This window comes from Heteronotia binoei, chromosome 4 (assembly GCF_032191835.1).
Source record: "Heteronotia binoei isolate CCM8104 ecotype False Entrance Well chromosome 4, APGP_CSIRO_Hbin_v1, whole genome shotgun sequence".
Lineage (NCBI taxonomy): Eukaryota > Metazoa > Chordata > Lepidosauria > Squamata > Gekkonidae > Heteronotia > Heteronotia binoei.
Genome location: NC_083226.1, coordinates 41,018,385 through 41,037,223, shown reverse-complemented (window position 1 = coordinate 41,037,223; position 18,839 = coordinate 41,018,385). Strand labels below are relative to the sequence as shown.

The 18,839-nt window shown below is 41.3% G+C and overlaps 1 protein-coding gene across 2 annotated transcripts in view; it reads right to left on the bottom strand.

The window, feature by feature from the left end:
* Positions 1–18,523, bottom strand: part of LOC132570509 (SUN domain-containing protein 3-like) — a 70,363-nt gene extending 51,840 nt beyond the window's left edge. The window contains exons 1-2 of one of the 2 annotated variants that reach the window (XM_060237171.1): positions 18,436–18,523; positions 6,735–6,801 (exon numbers count right to left, since the gene is read on the bottom strand). The gene's annotated coding sequence lies outside the window, so the exon portion shown is untranslated. The remainder of the gene's footprint in view (positions 1–6,734; positions 6,802–18,435) is intronic. The other variant, XM_060237172.1, reaches the window with a different exon arrangement.
* Between the last annotated feature and the right edge of the window lie 316 nt (positions 18,524–18,839).

Here is an 18,839-nt window from a genome sequence, read left to right as displayed (position 1 = left end):
CCAGTCTCCCCCCCAGCCCACTTCCAATGGATCCATGACCCAAAGATGGGTTGTTGGTAGCAACTGCACAGTGCACAACCCAAAATGGATACAAAGAAAAGAAGGGGAAAATATGTAATAAAACTCCCCAACAGAAATAAAAGCTTACACATGCTGACGTGACTGATCAGTGAAAGTGCAGACAGAAGGATAACAGAGGCTAAAAGATTAAAAACTGAGTTATTCTTCTACACTAATATAACCTGGGATATCCTGTGAAGGAGTGAGAAAACCTGGTACAAACAGTATTGTGATAACCTGGAAAAACATGGAGGAGGGGAGGAATATGGGGTGACCTCCCTTTAATATAGAAATGAAAAAAGGTAAAACCAGGAGTGAAGCTGAGTTTAGTACAGAATATCATTTCAGGGACAGGGTTGAACCAGGATTAAAGTCCTAGTGGGAATCACCCTTTGTGATGCCATCATATCCAATTTAAACACCCCCTCCCTTTTTTTTTGCATTAATAGGATTGATTTGAGCAATAATCCTGAGAAAAGGACTTTCATATATGACTTTGTTTACTGGTGGCCACTTAAACTAGAAGCAAAATTTATAAAAGAATATGCAATATTAAATCAAGTGGACAACAGACACATCTTGTCTGATTGTATACTTTTAAAAGTGATTTACTTGAGCCCCATGATGCAGTGTAGTAAAGCTGCAGTACTGCAGTCCAAGCTCTGCTCACGACCTGAGTTCGATCCTGGCAGAAGCTGGGTTCAGGTAGCCGGCTCCCAGGTTGACTCAGCCTTCCATCCTTCTGAGGTCGGTAAAATGAGTACCCAGCTTGCTGGGGGGAAAGTGTAGATGACTAGGGAAGGCAATGGCAAACCACCCCGTAATAAAGTCTGCCGTGAAAACGTTGTGAAAGCAATGTCACCCCAGAGTCAGAAACGACTGGTGCTTGCACAGGGGACTACCTTTACCTTTTTAATATTTATAATAAGGTAGAATGTGTTCCATACTAAATGTGCTTTCACACATGCTGAATAATGCACTTTCAAACCACTTGCATGCACTTCACTGACTGTTTGCAAGTGGGTTTTGCTGTTTCATGCAATAAAATCCAATTGCAAAGTGCACTGAAAGTAGATTGAAAGTGCATTATCCAGCATGTGTGAAAGCACCTTAAGTAAAATTCTAGTAAAATAAATATGAAAATAACATTGTGATTTTCTGTAAGTGTCTAGGATTGCCTAGAAAGAGAGAGACATGTCCTGTCGTTTTAATAGAAGCTTAGTGGAGTGATGGTTACCAAGTAAGGCTATTTACCTCCATACCATTAAAAGCTTCAGCTACCCATTCCCACGTGTTGTTGTTCAGTTGCACAGTCAAATCCGACTCTTTGCGACCCCATGAACCAAGTTACGCCAAGCCCTCCTGTCTTCCACCATGCTCAAATTCGTGTTAGTTACATCAATAACACTGTCCAGTCATCTCATCTTTTGCTGTCCCCTTCTTCTTTTGTCTTTTCCAGCAGCAGGATCTTCTCCAGTGAGTGCTCTCATTTGGTGGCCAAGTATTTCAGCTTCAGCTTAGGCATCTGATCTTCCAGGGAACAGTCAAGGTTGATTTCCCTTAGGACTGACTGATTTGATCTTCTTGCAGTTCAAGGAACTCTCAAGAGTCTTCTCTCATGCCTCTATTAAAGGGGCAGGCCATTTTTCTCCAGGCCTGTTGGCAATCCTAAATGCATCTTTTGCATTGCAGATATTACTGCTGAGGATGAGATTCCAAAACTCTTTCAAGGAGTTAATCAGAAGGTAGATGTGTCAACCAAATGAACAGCTTAGGGACAGAAAAAGAGAAGGATATTCATGTTCTGATTAATACTAAAAATAGATTTGTGTGCATTTTTAAAATGCCAGGGATCACCTTCTCAGCGAGATCAGCTGTATTTCTTCAGATTCACTCAATCCTGCTCATTTATCTTAGTCCATGTATTATTTCTGGTGACTGGCTCCTTCTGCTGACTACAACCAGCCTAGCAACTTTGTGGTGAGGCCCCAGGGACTATGCTGAAGGGAAGTGCTGCCAGAGACATGGCCACAACTGGGAATACAGCCATGCAATTCCCTTAACCATCAGTGAGGCTCATTCAAGTGAATCCCAGTGCACTGAAAAGTCACCCTTGCTTAATCAGGACTAATCTGTTGTGTCTGCACAGATGGTAGCTAACATCCCAATACCTTTTGGGAGGGATTTATGACAGCTCCATACAAATTGCTTACTGAAGAAAAGAGAAAGATGCCGCAGAATTTCTCAGTAAACATTGCACACTGGATCATGCCATTGTTTAAATCGATATATGTCAGAAAAAGATGGTTTATAGCACAATCCTAAGCAAGAATGCACTTTGCATGGCTCAGAAGGGTTAACTCCACTTAGGACAGCATTGTTCGCTCCTTGTGCAATTAGTATTATTTTACTACCAAAAGATGTCTCATGTGACTGGTGTGTCTCCCACAGTGTCTTTAGAGAACTCCTGAGGACGCCAGTGGACTGGCAACATGGCTAGAATGGTGTGGATGGAATGCACAGGAGTCTCCATGCAGGGGGGTGGCTATGATCTGGAGTCATTTGCTCTGCAGCAGCAGTTCAAAAAAGGGCCACTGTGATTTCATATACTGTGGCAGCTGCCTGCATAGATGTCACACAGAGGGTTGCTGCCACTGGGTGATCCCTGCTGATGCCCCCTGCTGTTTTCTTCCTCAGCTGATGGGAGGGGGACCTGAAAGTCTGACCCAAGAGGGCTCCAGAAACAAGAATTTTAAAGCTGATCCGGACAGGCCAGCCAAAGTTACTCTGGGGGCACAGAGGTGAAGCAGAGGCCTTTGACAGAGGGCTACTCCCATAGAGTGGTAGCAGCATTTTTCAGAATTTATTTGATTTATACCCTGCCTTTCTCCTCAATGAGGATCCACGGGTGGTTTACAATATTCTCCTCTCCTCCCTTTTATTCCCTCAACAATCCTGTGAAGTAGTTTAGGCTAAGTTAGAATGTGACTGGCCCAAGGTCACCCAGCAAGCTTCCGTGGCACAAATGAGGGTTTGAACTTGGGTCTCCCAGATACTAGTCTGAGACTCTTCACTTAACCACTATATCAGATCCATGTGAATAAACTCCACAAATGTACTGTTACTTATTTTCTTCCTGGAGCTGCATCCTTGAGAATTTTGGGAGTGTTGCACATGAAGCTATGGTCTACCTCTGACCCAGCCTTGAGCTGTTCAATATGTATACCATCCGAATCCAGGCCTGTGCAGAACACATCTACTGGCATCTGTCAACAATAATTATCAGGATTATCATGCATTTGTGCCTGGACAGACGTACTATACATCCATGAACAAATGTCTTCTCCTGCTCTCATGGATGCAGGGTGACTCTGTGGGCTCAAAAACACATGAAAAACAGGATATGTTATTCCTTTGGGGGCGGGGCCAATGCCCATGTCTCCTGACCTAACCACCACCAATGAGCAAGAACTCTGAAGTTCAGGACATGATTTGGGTGGAGAGGGTATGAATGAGAACACAGAAATACTAGAGCAATGGTATTCAGTGGCTTGGGATCCACATGTGACTCTTTGATATGCCACTAATTTGGCACCTGCTCCATGTTTCAGTAAGTGGGCAAGAGGCTCTTGCCTGGTGGGGCTTGTGGTTCACAAGCAATTCCTGCCTCAAAACAGCTGCTGCTGAGGAATGGGTAATTGGTGAGTCTCTCTGAGGTACAGGCATTGTGACAGGGATGGAATTAAATGTGGCTCTTTTGTAATTGCAAATGGGAATCTTTCTGAGCCATGGAGTGAGCACCATTGGACTAGATTAACACACACCCTTTGGTTTCCAGTTTGATCTGGGAAGTCCATCAGTCTCTGCCTAATTGGCTAGTTGGGTGGGGTTGGTCCCTCAAAAATGCATGATGTGATGGGTGGGACTACCTGTGATTGGTGGTGTACACTGTAAACTTGGTAATGCCACTATGTGTGTTGATACTATACTCTGAAAAAAACCCCTCTTTTCTTGTTGGCTTTTTTTCTTTCATTCCCTTCCTGTACGAAAGGCAGAGACAGAGGAGGAGAGTTTGCAAAAAGAGAATTAATTTAGGCCAATTTTGTAACTGTTTACAAAATCAATTTAAAATGCATCATCGTTGCCTTGCTGAATCACACCAAGAACCATTTAGAGCAGTGTTCTCTTTCCATTAGTAACCAGTCTGATACCCCATGCAAACCCACAAGCTGACCATAAAGGTGATGATGTTCCTTGGTCAGTTGTCCCTAGTGACTGGTATTCACCAGTATGCTGCTTCTTAACATGGAAAGTGAATTTAGTTATAGCCAATTGCCATTGAGCAACATCTCTTCCATTACCTCTTTTTAAAAACCCACTTAAACGAGCAGCCAGCACCTCATCCTCTGCCAATGGATTTCGCAAATTAATTATGCGTTGTCATCTGATGTACAGCAAAGCTCATGAAACAGCAGCTGCCTAACAGCCAAGCAATCACCATCCCTACAGCAAATCACACAGAGGACCAGCTTAGGCCACGGGGAACACATAAAGGCAAAGGAAGTCATAGAAAGTACATGAAGTTTTAAAGATAAGGCATGTCTCTAAGAGATGTCATCGTACTTTACCCTGTTCCTGTGCATCCAAGAATAGAAAGGAGGCATCAGTACTGCGTTTTGTCTTATTAAGCAACTTCAGTTCCACAAGCAGTTCTCTTCCAAAGCTCTCAAAGCCTCTGAGAATCTATTCTGTTGCTTTGTTCAAGTCACAAGACATGAATGCTGGATATTGGAAGGAAGGAAGGAAGGAAGGAAGGAAGGAAGGAAGGAAGGAAGGAAGGAAGGAAGGAAGGAAGGAAGGAAGGAAGGAAGGAAGGAAGGAAGGAAGGAAGGAAGGAAGGAAGGAAGGAAGGAAACTAGATGGGAGGAGGTAGAAAGAAAGCAACTTTAACTTTAAATGCATTTTCCAAGCCGCTAGCTGGCTTGGCTTGTAGAAGTGATTTAAAGGGAGAAATGCCTTCTCCAAGTCAGCTGATGTGGCAGTGGGGGCTTTGAGAGCCACACAAAATGTGTGAAAGAGTGTCATGTGTCTCCCGAGCTACAGTTTGGCCACCCCTGTTCTAGTGTTTGCTTCATATTTGTTTTCCTGAAATACATTCTGCTTTTTTTTCAGATATCCAGCAGATGGCACTAACAATGTCACAACAAGAGTCCCATGGTTGCTTCTGTTCACATGGATTTTGTAGGGGTTTCTAAGGCTGCCTAAACCTGTTTGCCAGAGACAAGAAGTGTGGCCAAGTCCAGCTTGGGAAATTCTGGGTATTTTTTGGGGGGTGGGGGTGGGTGGGAGAAGTGATCACAAAGAATAGGGAAGGGAGAAAGCTCAGCAGGGTTATTCTGTGATTTCTGTAGTCTGGAGATCAGTTATACTTCTGGAGAATTCCCAAGCCTTACCTTGGAGTTAATCGCCCCAGAAATGAGTGGGATAAATATCTACATCATGAGCAGGAGTCATTGGGGGTGGGGGTGGTGGGCAGGTAGTTGAGAATTTTCTGCGTTGTGAAGGCTCGCACTAGAAACGACCCTTGAAGTCCCTTCCAGTTCTGTTTCTATGAGCAGGAGTCCTTCTTCCACATCATGATCTGAACAAATTGTATTTTATTTATTTGTTGCCTCTCCCTACAAATGCCTGAGGGGCTCGGAATGAAAACAGCAAATGTTAAAAGCTTCCACAATACATAAAAAAACCTCAAAAGATCAATAATATTGATAAAACAGTAGCCTGCAGCAAAACATAATCCATGTTCACCTTCTTACGAGGTGTGTACTTGACAAAGCATATACACATATAACGCAATTGTGTGTATTCTCTCTCTCTCTGTATATTTTAAATGGAAATTGGTTTGCTTAAGCATTTCAAATGGAATTGTGAAGATATTGGTTAGCTTAAGTGTAAATTAGTAGAACAGATAATCATCATGGATTAGATGCATCAGACATGTTCATGGAAGGAACTGGTGGATCAGATCTGTCCCACCTTCTCCAATCACTCATCTTGCACCCTCCAAAAATGTTCTTCTGAAGGCTGGGGGCACAGCTTCATGAACAAAATGTGCCACAGGGTGGGGCGAGGGGGAGATGGATGTATGAAATTACATTCCATGCCCTTGTCATCTGATGGTAAGCTTGTTGTACCAGCAGCAGAAGAGGGGGGATTTTGCCCAATATCCCTTCTTATCTGCTGCATCCCATGCTGTTGCGTGTCTTTTTCTGGGTCTCCCATTCCTTGGGACTTTTGGAGCTGTTAAGGGAGGGGCAAAGGCAGGGAAAGGATTTTCTTCTGCTGCTGCTTGATCCAATCCTATGGAAGTATGTCTGTGTTCAAACACACACACATATATATTTAAAATAATAATATAAAGAAATGCAGGACACATGAATGTAGAAATTTAATTAAAGTTCAGGGGGAATTTTTTTTTTGTTTGCTTAAAGTGGAAACTTCTATAAAGAAATAACTCATTTGTATAACAGCCGCCACACTGTGTATCTAACCAACACATGGAACTGGTTTGTGAATGTTTCAAATACGACAGCTTTGCTTAAAGAATTAAGGTGGCTGGCAGGGACTGCAAAGAATTTCTGTATTACAGATTTCCAGACTATGCATAAACTTACAGTTGCCTGGGGCTCCTGTTTTGAAACCATGCTACTCAAAACAGCTTTCCAACAGCATACACGCACCCTAAAAGATGCACAATAGAACACAATTTCAATCATAATCTTCCAAGTAGGTGTTCTGAGTTGCAATTTCTATATCAGTAAATAGAAAAGAAAAATGAGAGATCCCACTGAATCTATTTAACTGAAATATGTGAATCCTGTAAAAGGCCATTTGAGGTGGTAATTAAGTAAATAATTATTGTATGGCAGTAGGCATAGTAGAGTCAGGAGATCCGAAGGTTGTCTGACAGCCTGAAACTCTAGCTTGTTGTTGTTGTTGTTGCATTTGTGTGTAAGTGTGTGTGTATGTGTATTTGCGCTGCAGTGCCTGGAAGTCATGGCAACACTTGCTGGGGCATGAAAGACATTCAGACAAGTGGCTTGATAGCCTGCCTCTGCCTCCTGACTCTGGCATTCTTTGGAGGTCTCCCATCCAAATACTTGCCAGAATCAGCCCTGCTTAGCTGCCAAAATCTGACCAGATGGGGCTTGCCTGGACTATCTAGATCAGAGTTGAACTCTAGCTTTTGTTGTGATGAGCTCAGTTTACCTTTTGGGCTGAGATTACCCAGCTGGCTTCATGTGGAGGACTGGGGAATCAAAGTCCACTGCTCTTAACCACTACATCAAACTGGTGGTGTTCAATACTAGTTTAAAAAATAGCAAATTGCCAGTAAAGCGTTGCTGAAAACTCAACTAGAGCTAGTTTGGTGTGGTGGTTAGCGAGTCAGACTAAGATCTTAGAAACCCAAGTTTAAGTACCCATTATGCCATGAAACATACTGGGTGACGTTGGGCCAGTCATACTGCTGCAGCCTCATCTTCCTTATAGGATTGCTGTGACAATAAAACGGAAGAGAGGAGAAGGACGTGTACCATCCTGAACTCCTTGAAGGAAAGGCAGAATAAAAATGTGTCAAATAAAGAAATCAAAACTATTAACAATAACAAAATGACATGTTTCGATTACAAAACAACTATGAACTGGAATGATGAACAGCAGAGCCTTTTTTGAGCAGAAATGCACAGGAAGAACGCAGAGCTTTTTTTGAGCAGGGGTGTGGACTAATATGCAATCTGCTGGGCTTTTTCTACAGAAAAGCCCAGTGTGAAACAATGGTGATGTTAGGGTGTGTGGCCTAATATGCAAATAAGTTCCTGCTGTGCTTTTTCTACAAAAAAAGCCCTGATAAACAGTAACAAATATCATTCTTCAATTGATAAAACAGCCATGAATGGAAGAATCAAGATATCAACAGGTAAACTATGAAATACTGAGTTCAAATATCAAATACTGAGTTAAAAAACAACAACAAAATGTAGAAAAAACTCGGCAAAATTCCATTCAGTGATTCAGTGCTGAGCCAAAAAAGGAACACAACATGGATTTCCAAACTGAATTTCTAATATTAGGCTGTAGAAACATTTTTTCTGCATTTTACATTCAGGCATTTATGGTTCCAAACAGAAGACATCTGATACTGATAATCAGATTCTAAGTGAGCAAGATCTGAGTCCACCACAGAGACCAACAAGGTTCAAAGGGCACCAGCTTTCGAGGGTCAACACTTTTTTGTATCTGATGAATGGAAGTTTTGACTCTCAAAAGTCTGCACCCTGGATATCTCGTTGATCTTTAAGGTGCTTTTCTTGCTTTTCTATTGCAAGTCAACATGGCTACTCACCTAAAACTAATTCTAGGTATGTTTGTGAGAACACTAACTTTTAGAACAAGAAATATTTATCAGACATGCCAGAAGTGAACGGATGTGTTCTTTATTACTAACAGGCAAGTGGGTTTTTGCTTAGAGTGTGTTGAGTGTTATTTAATTCCATATGGTTGGAACAGACTCTCGTAATGTTTTATATTAAGAACAATTTGGGGGGAGCGGATTTAAAGAAAGAATGCTCAGCATTCAGGAATGGAAGAAAAAAGTCCTGACAAAAACATTAATATTTCCACAAAAGACAATCCTTGCGTGCCAGGCAAGACTTGAGAAATGGAAACATAAATGAATAATTTTGTCACCGCCGTTCATCTCTTGCCCTCCTTTCTGTGAATATGAATTCCCTCTATGCAGCACTTATCACAACTGAGAAGGAAAATCTGGAGAGCCAAGCTGGCAAACAGTGTTGGCAGAGTGTTAATGACAGATTGGCTACTGGGAAGTGCTTTCATTTGATAATTTGTGCCCACATGGAATGTGGAAGCCAGGAAGCCAAAAAAAAAAAGCCTTCTGGAAATTGAGGGCTGAGGTGGAAAATCCAAACAGTACTCAACTCCCTAGAGAAAGCATGAAAATTAATTCTGTCATATATCTAATAGCCAAATGCAGCTTGCTTTTACTGACCATTTGATGTCACCCCAAATTTCCCCACCTGACAGAAGTACCTCTCACAGTCTCAGCCCCTACCCAAAGGTTTCTATTTGCATGGACTGAGAGACCTACATGTGTACACTTATATGATCACAGAATCTATATGAACATAGGAAAGACATCTGTCATATAGCACAGATGGTTTCTTAGATGATCGATCTGGCCCCTTCCACAGTCTATTCACCTGTGCACAGGTCCATACACATTCTCCACAGAATGTTCTGTGCAAGAAGATTCAGATATCTCTCCATGGGGAAAAAATAGGAAAAAAGCACAAATGTAATATTTCTTAAAGTTAAGAGTCACCGAAACATGTAAACAGCAAACACAAGCCTGTGAACAAGCTAGGCCTCTTTATCAGGGCACTGGGTGGAAGGGATGTAACTTTCCTACTATAGTCCCCCAAGGAGAACATTCTCCTCCTGATATAGAATCCCTTTATATTTATTTTATTTTTATTTGCTTTATTTATACCGTCTTTCTCACTGAGACTCAGGGCAGAGCCTTTCTAAGACGACTAGTAGATGGGAGAACTGCAATTTATTAGGGTAATTACATTGCTTTTCTTTACATAAGAGCAGTTGTAACAATGTCAATGTGGGAAATTTCACTACTGCAAAAATGAAGTAGCTTATAATTTTTTGACCCACCTGTTTGGTTGACCAGATACTGGGGAGAGCTGTCAGCATTTAAAATGGTCTATCTAAATGTCCCTTCAATATCAGTTTGGTTCGCAGCAATTATCAGGTGACGTTATTTAGGTCCCTGCCATGTAAAGCTTCAGCTGTTCACACCCACATATGAAGCCTGTAGCAAAGGGACAAGACTTTTTCTGCCCAGTGTGATTAGACTAGAATCTGGAAGACCCAGACTTGAATCCCCACCCTGCCATCTCACTTGTGTTAGTCACACACTCTCAGTCTATTCCCAGTATAAAATTTTGTTGGGTTCTTAAGAAGATAAAATGGAGGGAAGGAGAACAATGTAAGGGACTTTGGGCCCCCACTGGGGGAAAGGTGGGGGCATGAATGCAGAAGTAAAAACGTGCTCACAGTGCAAGTCATATAATATAAAGATTGTCTGTCCTCAACCAAAGCCAGAGCCTTTTTTGGCCCTGGCCCCAACCTGGTAGAACTCTCTGCCAAATTACATTTGTGCCCTGAGGGACTGAATGCTGTTCTGCAGGGCCTTTAAGAAAGAGATGTTCCTTCGGGCCTATGGTTGAGGACAACAACAGTTTCCATCTTGCCTGGCTCCCCTTTCCTCTCTCCCCACACCCATGGGAGTACTGAAAAAAATCAGTTCATTTTAGGGCCATGTGATATTGTTATATTGCTTACTGTTTTAACTGTTTTTCAAATTATCTAAATGTGCTTGTACAACTACTGTACACTGCCCTGAGCCTTGTTTCAAAGGGGAGAGCCAGTCTATAAGCCAAATTTATAAATCAATAAATATATTGTGGAAGAAGAAAAGGAAGGACAGACTTTCACCACCTCCGTTATCTGAGATATGTTGTATGGTCATACGAGACAGGAATTTTTCTGTAGAGGCACCTTGAAGATGGCAACCCCTTTCACATATATTCATCAGGCCCCAAGACTGCTTACATATGGTGAAGATTCTTCATTTTGCACTCAACGCCAGTCAAATCTACAGGCATTCACATTGGCAATGGAGCTTCCGCACAGGGGATTTCTGAGCACTTTTCTTGCCATCAGCCCTTGCAGTCACTGGAGGGCTTTCAATGGCCTTTTAAAAAAACCTCAAACAAACCTTGGCAACAGCTATAGTACTATAACAATTGCCAATTTTTAAAAAGGCCCCCCATGGAATTATTTTGTTGTTTAATTATCTGAAAGCGACTTGGAGCATATATAATGGGGAGACTGGCAAAGAAATAATTAAAATAAAAAAGCAGAGCTGGTTTAAAAAGCCAGCCACTCTGGTAGTTACTGCTTTGGAATAATTACTTGCTCTTACTCAACTAATCCAGTAAAGGTCCATGCCCTGTAATTTATGTTCCCGTAACCAGACTTGCTGCAAAATATGCCAGCTGGCCTGGAGAAAACTGTCCCTTTCGCTTTAACAGGGACTTAATGAGACATTATTTACCTCTATGCGATGAAAAGTTTCAGCTGCCTATTTCCATACAGTAAGCCTCTATTAAACAGACAGAGCATTTTCCCCTGGCTTGTTGGCAACCCTGCAGGGAAGCTTGAACCTAACTTTGTTTACTCAAAAGTAGTTCTTATTGGTTTCCCCGGGACTGGATTCTAAGTGGGAATGTTTAGGACTGCACTGAAATGACTTGGCTAAAAACTACTCAGAGTACTTGAAACCAGGGCTTTTTTTTTTTTTTTAGCAGAAATGCACAGGAACGCAGTTGTCAGGGGGTGTGGCCTAATATGCAAATGAGTTCCTGCTGGGTGAAACAGCTTTTTAAACAGCATGAGGAACCATCTTGTCTGCTTTGGACAATGCCACCTTCTTGTCTACTTTTGATATCTCTTTCAGCATTTTCTGTGCTTTCTCTATGAAATTATTTGACCTTTCCCATCACTGTATAGCTATAACAGTATTTTCTCACTTTATACATTGTTTTGTAGCTTCCATGCTTACTTTGCAATAGAGTTGTCTGAAAGCTTTGAGATGAACAAGTCTACTGATACCACCCCCCACTGCCTTCATATTAGGATATTGGTTAATATTTTCAAAGTTTGCCCAGTCAAAAAAACGTGATACCAAGCCCAGTAAAATAAAGTATATTGCAAAAAAGGTAAATTTACATTTATTCAAGTAGATTCAATTCACATCCAGGTTGCAGTTAAAAGGATAGAAAGAAGTCTAATGTAAAGATACTTTCCCTGTCACAAACGGCCAGCTTGTCCAGCATCATGTGTGGGAGTATGAGAGAGCATTGTATCTAAAGGAGAGACCTGCAGAGACATGTGTCTCCTTGTGGAAGGCCACATATAGAAAGAGTGAGAGGACAAAGAGAGAGGAGAAGTCAGAGGGTGGCTCCCAGGTTAAGACAAAAAGAAGCATCCTATTCCAGGAGATAACACCTATACACACTTAGGGATATAGCACCCTCCAACTCCAGGCATGCTGAGTCGCTCACTCCAACACTTCATAAGCTCTATTTGCAGTTCTTTTCTCTTGAATAAATAATAAAGGTCTCTTCCAGACAAGAGGTTAAACCTACTGTGTGTGATAAGATAAAAATTTTGCAGATTATTTTTTAAAACCTATTTGCCTTTGCTGGGTCATGCTCATTAATTAAAGAACGGATAGCAAACAGTTTGCTCTGTTAGCAATAATGAACCATTATGCTTATAATGAAAGGGTAGAATTCCTTGTAGCTGGAACTGAGACACAGCACTGTTCCATCAAATAATGTAGGGTGATGCATTCTAGAGCCAAGACACTGATCTGCCGAAGAAAGCACTAGCAGGGATGGCACAGAAAGTTAAAAGGAAGGAACGTCCCTGTCACAAATGGCCACCACTACCACTTTTGATGTGCAGTAAGGATTTTAAAGGGCCACCTTCGAGGAAACAAAACAGTCACTCTTTACAGACCAAGGCAGAGTACTGGTTGGAGTGTTGGATTAGGTTGAAACTCCTGTTTACCTGGGAAACTTACTGGGTGACCTTGGACCACTTGTTATCATCTTTCAGTTTAACCTTGAAAGCCAAGGTCAGATCTCTACCATAATACTGGGCATTGTTGGGCCAGTCACTCTTTCTCAGCCTAAAATACCTCAGAGAGCTGTTCTGAGAATGTAACAGAGGAGGACAGAATGATGTACCCTTCCCTAAGCTTCCTGGAGGAAAGAGGAGACCAAAATATACTAAATATAAATAACTAAGCCTACCTCCTCAGGTCATTGTGAGGATAAAATAGAGAAGTGGAGGACTAACTACAAAAGTGATGTCCTTTCTCTTATGGAAAAAGTTTGTTCACAACCTCTATCTGTTATTGTAGAAAAATGAGCTAAAATAAACAACCATGAAGACTTTTTCCTATTATTATTGGATAGAATTGTGCCAATTATGATATACACTTGGCCTTCGCTAGAAATACACTTCAACTTGGTTACTCGTGCCTGGTTATGTAAGCCCATTTAGCAAGCCTATTTGATGGGTAAGTCCGTCTGTTACTCTGTAAGAAGCTCCTAGAATCATTAAGAAATTAAAAATACATCCCCTTTTCCCTAAAGATAATGAGAGTTTTTCATGGCCCTGCCAAATGGGCTTGATTTCAAGCAGGACTCCCCTGAGATGGTACAAAGTAGCCCTTTTATTTACGTCAATGATATTTTTAGGCTTCGATAAAATGACAATCAATACACATCAACGCAATAATATATTTGAACAATTTTCACGATAATAGTTCCCCTACATGAATAACGACTGTCAGACTCTAATGGACTGATGGCATTATTTCCACAGTTTGGACAAAGCTATAGATATATGGGGGGCCATGAGTATTGGAATACATTTAAAGGTATTTAGAGAGGCTCCATCAAAAAACATATAGCCTAAAGAAGATTAAAAGGAAAGTACATTGTTAAACTCCTGTGGGAATTCATTCCACAGATTCTTTTTTTAAAGACCACACTACCTCCAAGGACCTCAAGGTGCCCTACATAGCTCTCCACTCTGGAATTTTATCCTCACAACAATCCTGCAAGGTAGACAAGTCTGAGAGATAGTGACTGGCCCACAATTACCCAGTGAGAGCCAAACCAGGCCTTTTTTTTTTTTGTAGAAAAAGCCCAGCAGGAACATTTGCATATTAGGCTTTACCGCCAATGCCAATCCAGACAAAACTGTGTTCCTGTGTATACCTGCTCAAAAAAAGCCCTGAGCCAAACTGTATATTACATTGTTTAATTGTTTACAGTTGTTTTCCTGTGTTCTCCACAGCCCTACAACAGCAGCACAGAACTGCTTCTAAAAAGAGAGTATCTCCAAATGGGCTCAAACAGTGAATGGAGGAAGAGGTCCTGGCTTCTCTCCCCCAAGCAGTTTTCTCAGGTGAAAATCATGCTTAGGAGGAATTATGTTGCTGATTTTGCTGCTCCATATGAAGCATCTTTGGGGGTGCTGGGAACACAGGGAAACAAATGTGTGTGGGGGTAAAGTAACATATAATCTGTCCCCGAGTGTCATGGCTGCGGGGATTTGAGTATGGGTTTCTACAGTTCCAGTCCATCATTGTAATCTCCATTCTACCAGTGTCTCAACCTGTCACCTCTGAGAGACTGCAGAAAAATTCTTCTTATCCTTACCACTAAACAAACTTATTGGACACCGTCAGCAACACCATCTGAACATGCATGTGAGTTCATAATGTTGTAAGGAGCTGTTTCTGTGGGGCTTGATCTCCTACTATAGCTTAGGCCTCCATTCTGTGCACCTCTTTATAAGAATGGCAGGGTAAAAATGGAGTGGGAGTGATTTGGTACTTTACCAATGCTTCTCAAATGAAACTGGAAGTGATTGCATTGCATCAGGGCAATATTCTAGGATTCATCCAAAAAGTAGACTTTTTGGTAAATTTCTAGTGTGTGACCCTGACATAATGACATCCCTTCTTGTTTCACACCCGACGTGATGTCTTATGTCCACACAATGTCAAATAGCCTGTCTCCCAAACTCCAATTCTCCTGGAGGAATGCTGGCTACAGCAGGTAACTGCCTGCCATAGGAGGATGCTTCCCGTGGAACCTCTCAGCATTCTGTGATTGGCTCCATCCTCTCTGAAAGCCATTTTGCAGTTGGCTATGCTGTCCTCTAGGCCACACTCCTGTCCCCACAGCATATGATTGCTAGCCTCCAGGCGGCGTCTGGAGATCTCCCGCTTTCACAACTGATCTCCAGATTGCAGAGATCAGCTCCCTGGGAGAAAATGGTTGCTTTTAAGGGTGGAAACTATGGCATTGTACCATGCTGAGGCCCTCCCCTCCCCAAACCCTGCCCTCTCATGGATCCACCCTCAAAGTCTCCAATATTTTCCAAAACAGACCTGGCAGCCCTATTTGCCACAAAGATGGCCCAGCCCTGAGGCAACATAGGGCAGCCATTTTAGGTGACAAATTGTGGGTTCTAATAGTGGTGACAGACCAAAAGACAGGAAATTCTTCTATATGAGCCTCATTGAAAATATGACAAAAATTTACTACTCTGGATTGGTTCTAGTTTTGAACTAGTGAACACTTTTTGTAACCTCCATCCTATTTTTTTTTTGTGAATATACATGCATCAACCTAATGGATGGGCATTTCTTCATGCATCTGATGAAATGAGCTCTGACTGATGATGGATTATGCAGCAATAAGTTTTGTGAGTCTTCAAGACATCCCTGGATTCTTGCTATCTTTTTCTGCTGCAGACTAATGCAGCCACCTATCTAGAACTCAAATGTTTTGTTTGTGTGGGGGGGAGGGTGCTATTAGGATTTTTCTCCTCAGACAGCAAAATGTGTTGGGCAGGTCCTATGTTTGCCATATACATATTTAATGCAGCTGAGTGGCTATGGAAATACTTTATTATCTTTTAGGAACCTAATTAAACATGTGGTGGAAAATCGTCAGGAATGATGAGTTGAAGGACAGCTTCATCGTGTCCTTTCTTCTAGCTCTTTGCTGGTGGAGATTTTTTAGAAATGCTCCTGCTGGATCAGCATGTTCTCAATACGTCTTTCTAAAAGCCTCCTATCATGCAGAGCTATTGCAGGAAAAACACTTATAACTCCTAAGTATAATTCTCACTTAAGGGCCTACAGGCACAAGAAGAACTATATGTCTCCAAGGTTACCTCTTTTAGGCTCTCAGGTAGGGTTGTGAGCAATGTTCCCTCTAAACTGCAGAGTCTTGTGAGTGAAAATTTTACTTTGTGAGCTACTGGCATTAAAGTTGTGAGCTACTGCATAAATTAGTGTGCTCTGGGGTCACCCGTCCTGAGCTAAGACAAAACTGCATGAGCTGGAGGCTAAAAATCTGTGAATTATCTCACTCTAGCTTAGAGGGAACACTAGTTGTGAGTCCCCACATGGGGCCTGAAGCACTCCTAGAATTGCACCTGATCACCAGACAACAGAGACCACTTCCCGTGGGGAAAAGGGATGCTTTGAAGGGTGGAATCTATGCCATTATAGCAACCCCAAACCCTGCCTTCTCCAGGATCTACCCTCAAAATCTCCAGGAATTTTACAAGCTGGAGTTGGCAACCATACTCTCAGGTCTCCAGAGTGCAACTACATATTACAATTTCCTTCCATGTTTATTTTCAGTGGCAGGAGGTAGTGACAGGTGTTTACTTGTTTTTGCAATCTTAGCTGAAAGGACTGAATTATCAAGGAGAAGAATAGCATGGGAGAAAAGGGAGATTTTGACCCTTTCATTCCCTGCTATATTTTCAGTAGGGGGAAAAAGCTACTACAGAGTTGTTTTTATACACACATCCCCCCCACCCCTGCCACACACAGAAAAATATGGGTAACAATAAGTTTTCCTGACCAGAGGTAAAAGCAGCCTTGGAGATGGTCTCTTTCAGGGAGAAAACTGCAGGGGAGGAAAGAAGTATTCTCTTTCCTTTTCCTTCTCACACCATTCTTCTCCTTGAAAAAGCAGTTCCAAATGATGAGAAAAGAGCTGGTGTGATGTACTAATAGTTGGGCTAATACTTCTTAGGCAGCTTTAGGCAAGTTATTTTCTCTCAGCCTAGCCAAGCTCACAGGGTTGTTGTGATGAAAAAATTGATAGAAGAAGAGGAGTTGGTTTTATACCCCACTCTTCACTGCCTGAAAATGGTCATCTGACAGCAATGTAATTCTGCGAACTTAGGCAAATCACAGGAAGGGGGGCAGGAAGGGTTGCATCAGTGCTTCGTTCTCATGGCCCTTTCTTACATATCAAGGGAAATGTAAGTCTGGGAAATTGGGGTTGCGCAGAAATTTTTCTCCAGGCCAGTTTGGCCAGGGATTCTGGAGGTTTTTTGGCCATCTTCTGGGCATGGAACTAACCAATCCAAAGTGAGAAACATAGTAAGAAATGAACAACTCCAAAAATAACTGTGTAAGTGATCCAAATTACAAAAAAAGATGAAAATACAAAAGATTGGAGTGCTTAATGATTTACAAATACACTCTTTAAAGTATCAACATAGATTGTGCAAAGAAAAACAAGCACAATAAATAACAAGTTACATATTATACTTTTTGTCATACTACCTGTTGGATTTCTGCCAAGTCTATGAAACTGACACAAAAGGGAAATACTGAGTTGGATGTAACAACATTTCAGTAACTGTTATACAGTGTCAAAAATATTATATAATAAAATGCAAATTTTAATCCAATCAAAGTCTTTGTGTTGTATGTTCTATGCAATTTCACCTTCAATCTTTCAAATGTGATAAATCACTGTGAACTTATAGAGCTGAACAAGCAAACAGCTCAAAAGTAACAAAAGTGTGCTCACAGACACTCATCCATAGATCCATTCCAATATAAATAGGTGCATGCAGGCTATTCCACCAACAATAACAAATAATGTAATGAAAATCTAAGTTGTTCCAGAATCAGACCATACATATATATTTAGGAGAATGTCAAAGTATTATCTTGAATTTTTTAGAGTCCATTTTTCTTGAAACACTTGACTTGATTGACGAGAGATGCATGTCCTATGTAAATATCACATTTTGGAAAACAAACCTTCAAGTTAGAATAACTTTTTGTAGATGGAACCCATGTAGTCTAGTAGCATTCACCTCATGCACTAAGGCTGACTATTTTACTCTAGAATAAGATTTTCATTGCAAGTCTGTGAAGTTGCCAAGAAGCACTTTATTGCCGTGGACTGGAACTCAAGAAAACTTTGCCAGACTTGTAGATTGTGCACGTTTTTTCTTTGCTGTGCACATGCTTTTTGCACTATCTGTGTTGATACTTTACTCTTAAGAATGCATTTGTAAATCATTAAACAATCCAGTCTTTCATATTGTCATATTTTTTTTGTAATTTGGATAACTTACACAGTTATTTTTGGTGTTCACAGTATGGAGCAGTGGTCATTGGGTGTATGGGGGGGGGAGGTTTTGTGAATTTCCTGCATTGTGCAGGGGGTTGGACTAGATGACCCTGGAGGTCCCTTCCAACTCTATGATTCTATGAACTAAATATCATATAAGGATAAAGGAAGTGGTATTAACTGGAATTCCCTCTTCTACAAGCTATGCCTGTCCTTTTTTGTTTTGACATCTTACCTAGGAGAATTCTGGCTGACCTTCCTTTGATGCAGTGGAACTGAAGTTTAATAAGCAATTCATACCCCAAATCACTTCCCAGCTCTGCCTGTAAGGAAAAAATGAAAATAAAATATTATTAAGAACGGACAATGAAAGGGGGGGGTGTCAGTCTATAAACTGGCCCTCCAATTGTTCTTATTTCTGTCCCTTAAAGGCAAGAATTTTCTCTCAGAGCAGGACTAGCCTCCTTCTTTTAAAAAGAAAATCCTTATACCAACCCCAAAGCACAAAAAAGAATTGAAACAATCTAAACTAATATATATTTCTATTTTTAACATCCTGTAAAAATCTGTTAAAAGATTTATTCAACCTTCCTCCAGCCTGTGGTCCCAACCAATTTTTCTGTGACAACTTTTCTTTAG